Below are 5,101 nucleotides of genomic sequence, written 5' to 3'. Positions count from 1 at the left end.
TCAAGTTCTTTTATTTTTCTTTTTTTAAATGTTGATTACTTAAAAAAACAAATATAAAAATATATATAAAAAAGACAAAAAAAAAAATGTTCTCATAAGCCATAAAGGAATTTGGATTAAAAAAAACATATATATATATATATATATATATATATATATATATATATATATAAAAGTAACTAAAAATAGAATCATTAAAAAAACACACAAAAAAAAAAGATTTAAAAACAAACTAGATTAAAAAAAAATAGAAAATTAACAAAAAAAAAAAATTATAAAACAAGTAAAATTAATATTAAAAACATTTAATAAAAACTAAAAAAACAAAAATAAACTCAAATTATAAAAAAAAAAACCCAAAAAATATGAAAATTTTAAAAATATGTATATCTTTTCAAATTAAAAAATAAAATAAAAAAGCATCTAAAGTTTAAAAAGAAATATGTATTTTTGATTTTTTTTTAAATTATTTTCTATTAAGCCCTACCTTTTTATTTGAAAAAATAAATAAAATTAAAATTAAAAAAAAAAAAAAATTAAACAATTTTTTTTTTATTAAAAAAAAAAAATTTACCCCCTCTGCCGCTCGTGGTGGCGCGGCCCTCGGCGAAGGTTCTGCATGCAGACCCTCCACCCAGAGTGGCACCACCATGGGCGATCGGGTGGTGGAGGGGTGATTCATGCAAACCCTTCGCCCAGGGTCGCGCTGCCATGGACGGCAGCGGGGTTAATTTTTTTTTTAAATAAAAAAAAAATTATTTAAATTCTTTTTTTTTTTATTTTTAATTTTTTGTTTTTAAATAAAAAAAGGTAGGGCTTATATATATATATATATATATATAGATCAAAAATACATATTTCTTTTTAAACTTTAAATATTTTTTGATTTTTTTTAATTTGAAAATTTAGGCCGATAGGCCTTCCTATGCATCAACAATCATCAACACTTTTACTCTCCACTTGACATCTGTGCGCCGAGCTTCCGAGACAGTTCGTGGAGTTTATGGTTGTTTCTGTTTACGATTTCGTGGAGTTTATGGCTGTTTCCATTTATGGGCTCCAATTTCTGTTTGTATAGTCGAATAGGCATTGGCAATGGCATCCCCTGTATCCTTATGCCCCCAAAACCCTCCTGAAACTAAAATAAAAATAGAAATTGAAAGTTCGCCTCCTCGTTCTCACAATCTTCGTCCTGCAGTTTCAGCGATTAACGCCTCGTCCTCGGTGGCTGCAACGATAGCCTCCACCCCATCTAATTCCCACAACAATCGCAACTTCTATTGTGATGTATTTATCAATCACAAAGGGCCGTATGTTAAGAAAAACCTGGCTAGCCATCTCTACCATCACCTTCGTTTACACGGAATCTGAGTCTTTTTGGACCGGCCAAAATTGTATTGGGGGGGGGGGGGGATTTTTCTTCGGAAATAGAAGCTGCCATTAGAATCGCCTTAGCCCATGTGGCTATTTTCTTTCGTACATATGCAGCATCGAATTTGTGTTTGAATGAGCTCTTCTTGATGTTGGAGTTGAAGGCTCCTATTATTCCGGTGTTTTATGGTGTAAAACCAGATGATTTTCGTTTGTCGCAGGGAAAAGATGGAGTGTATGCTCAAGATCTATGCAACATAGAAATAACGCAAATGGGTGAAGGGAAACCGCGATACGACTCCACCAGCATTCAAACCTAGAGAGATGCCCTTTCTCGTGTTGCAGAAATAAGGGGTTTCGATCTGGACGCATTTAATGGGTGAGATCTCAACCCTCCCCTCTCAGTATTGTAGTACTTCATGTTGATTAGATATACATAGGTTAATGTTTCTCATTAGCTGTATTTATTTTCTTGTGAATAACCAAAGATGAAGGGGAGTTTCTAGATCAAGTGGTTGAATGCGTGTTGAAACAAGGGAAAAAACCGATATTCAATGTCGCCAAATATCGAACTGCTTTGGAGGAAAAGGTGAAGGGTTTTGAAAATAGAGTCTTGTTGCAATAGCAGCAGGAGAGTGGAAAGGTTTAGGTCATGGGGATTGTTGGGTTGGGTGGGGTTGTAAAGACAACCCTGGTGAAAGAACTCTTCAACAGGAAGAGGTCAAATTACAGTAAATATTACTTTTTTTGTGATATCAGGGAAAATGCAAATAAAGGTTCACTACATAATTTGCAGAGTGAACTTCTTAATGGCTTGACTCCTTTTATATTCATATAGAAAACGTCTATGAAGGCATAGAGATTCTTAAAAGAAATCTCTCATGTTCTAATGCTTTCATAGTTTTTGATGACATAGATCAGGAAAATCAACTGGATTCATTTTTGCCAGTTCAAAGTGTACTCAGGGCAGATAGCTTAATTTTGATTACATCTAGAGACAAGACTGTTCTCACAGATTCAGGAGTTAAAAACACATCAATTTATAAATTAACAGGCCTTGATGCACAACAATCCCAGGAACTCTTTTGCTTGCATGCCTTCAGCCAGCCCTATCCACTAGGGTTTGACTATCTCGTAGAGAAGTTCATAAAAGCCTGTGATGGGTTGCCTTTGTCTTTGAAAGTTTTTGGGGCACTCCTTAATGGCAAAGAAGAGCTATCATATTGGGAAGCCCTATTGAATAGACTTGAACAAATACTTCCCTCTGAGATCCGAATGAAACTTAAAATTAGTTTCGATGCGCTTAATCAAGATGAACAACAGATATTCTTGGACATCGCCTGCTTCTTTGTAGGAGAAGAAAGGGATATGGCAATAAGAATATGGGACGGATCAGGCTGGAAAGGTTCACTGGGGTTGAACATCTACATAAGAGATGTCTTGTGGAGGTTATTGAAAACAAGATAAGAATGCATGAACAACTTAGAGATATGGGAAGAGAAATTGCGGAGGCTTCAGGATTGGCCCGTCGTATTTGGCGTTGGACAGAGAACATTAATGATCTATTGGAGCATTTCTCATACGTAAGTGCCCACATCAATCAAATCTTTATAAATTGTTTGATATAAATGTCTGTAAATTTTCTTATCCTTGTATTTCACCAATAAACAGGCAACCACGAAAGTGCATGGAATTAGGGTGCCTGGTGTTGATAACCCAAATAGTGGTGTTGATAACCCAGATAGAAATTACAAGAGCTCTCAAATATCATGCTACAAAAGCTGGAGTCACCAGCTGCTTCGGCAATGCGTGAGGAAGCTTTACCACAATACAACTTATCGTGGCATTGCTATGAAGAAGTTGCAATTTCTTGATAGTAAAGGTGATCTAGTGGAGTGATTTTTGAGGAGGGTGCGATTACCAAACCTTATATGGCTTCACTAGAATAAATACCCCTGGTTTTCTCTGCCTTCTTGGATACCTATGAAGAACCTTAGGGTTTTAGAAGTGCGGGGGAAAAAATTTAAATCATTGTGGCAATCCGGATATCAGGTAAACAAAATTTTGGTGATTTAACGTATGTGTTTATTCATTATTGATTTCGCATAGTAGGATCTGCAATGAATTTAAATGGTTTTGCAGAAGCTAATCATCAAAATCTTTCTTACGATTGAAACCCTGGAACATTTTGTAGGTACCTTTGCTGTTGCAACAGTTAGTTATTTATTCTCCCCTTTCAAAGTTACCAAAATCAATAGGGCACCTTAAGCACCTCGAACTAATTGTCCTCCATAAGATTAATCTTAAAACTTTGCCAGATGAATTTTGTCATTTGGTGTCATTGAAACAATTGGAGTTAACAAGTTTCCCAAATCCAAAGTCACTACCAGATTCCTTTGGGTACTTAATAAACTTGGATTACATCGATCTGTCTCACTCTTCTCATTTGCAGGTGCTTCCAAAGTCTTTCGGTAATTTAATAAACCTAAAATACATAGGTCTGTCTCACTCCCTACAGTTGCAGATGCTTCCAGGTTCTTTTGGTAATTTAATTTATCTTAAATATCTTGATTTGAGTTGGTGCTATAATTTAATCGTCTCTAGCGAAACACCAGGAAACATCAGCACACTTGAATGTTTAGATGTTTCCTATTGTAAGAACATTGAAATATTACCTCCGCAAATAGCATATCAAAAGTACCTTAAAAAAATAGATCTTAGGGGTACAAACTGTAGAAATTTGAACAATATAACACTTATTCACAGAGATTATCCGGATTATACACTATTTGCGGAATGCATGCATAATACATAACCTCCTCTACCATTGATCATCAATTTGCGGAATTAAAAAACAATGGCATGCGCACATTGAAACATCAATCACACATATCAACACAGTATGTAATGGGGAAAGCATACAGCTGAAAACCCCCATCTATCTATATATTATAATGATAGAGAACATGTAACAATACATAGTACAATACTCCTCACAAGTACTCAGTACTATCTCCACATGCTACACACAAAACTGGCTCAGATTTGATCAAGTCACAGGTTCAAATCTCCTCCACTGTTTGCCTGCCTCTACTGCACAATCCAAGTTGAGAATAGATCAGATCCAAGTTTGAATTCCCTTCGCTTGTACTACGCAATCCTCATTGGCAATCTCAATCAATGATTGTGCAAATCTCATGCACAGCTATAGTCACAACTGATAGTAGTCTCACCCTTTCACCCACCTCTAACACTTGTCTCCACTGAACTGTCCATGCACTGAGTTAACTGATGTATTCTTTAGTTGATTTATGAGTTAATAATTAGTGAATTAGTTAATAATTAATTCACATCACTCATCACTAGTGTATTTGGCAGTTAGAGTAAATACAACTAGTTCAACTAAGTCAAACTGAACACAACTCCATCAACTCCTCAATCAACTCCACCAAACTTAATCACTTGAGTTCTAACTGAAGTCCATCATGCAATATCTCAACTAACCCATAGGAAAACCGTATTTACTTCTGGCAGTTGCATGTGCCACATCTGTAGCTCGAACTGAAGTGGTGCAAGAGGACAAGATAATGTTTATAGTCCAAATATTATTAAGAGCTAATAATATTCGACTGTTCTATTTTTTGACTGGCAGTCTAAAAATAGACTCCGCCCATATGTCTAAAAATAGAGGTCCATCTATTTTTACCAACATGACCAATCATCCATAAAT

General features: G+C 35.4%; 1 pseudogene; it reads left to right on the top strand.

Annotated features, from left to right (window-relative positions):
* Positions 1-2,023: 2,023 nt before the first annotated feature.
* LOC149248765 (disease resistance protein Roq1-like) lies at positions 2,024-3,270 on the top strand (annotated as a pseudogene).
* Positions 3,271-5,101: the final 1,831 nt, after the last annotated feature.

Source organism: Pinus tabuliformis, chromosome 7 (assembly GCF_031772625.1).
Source record: "Pinus tabuliformis cultivar Carrire ecotype Pingquan chromosome 7, CPIR1, whole genome shotgun sequence".
Classification (NCBI taxonomy): Eukaryota; Viridiplantae; Streptophyta; class Pinopsida; order Pinales; family Pinaceae; genus Pinus; species Pinus tabuliformis.
Note: the sequence above shows the minus strand (reverse complement) of the source record. Positions and strands in the feature narration are given on the sequence as shown.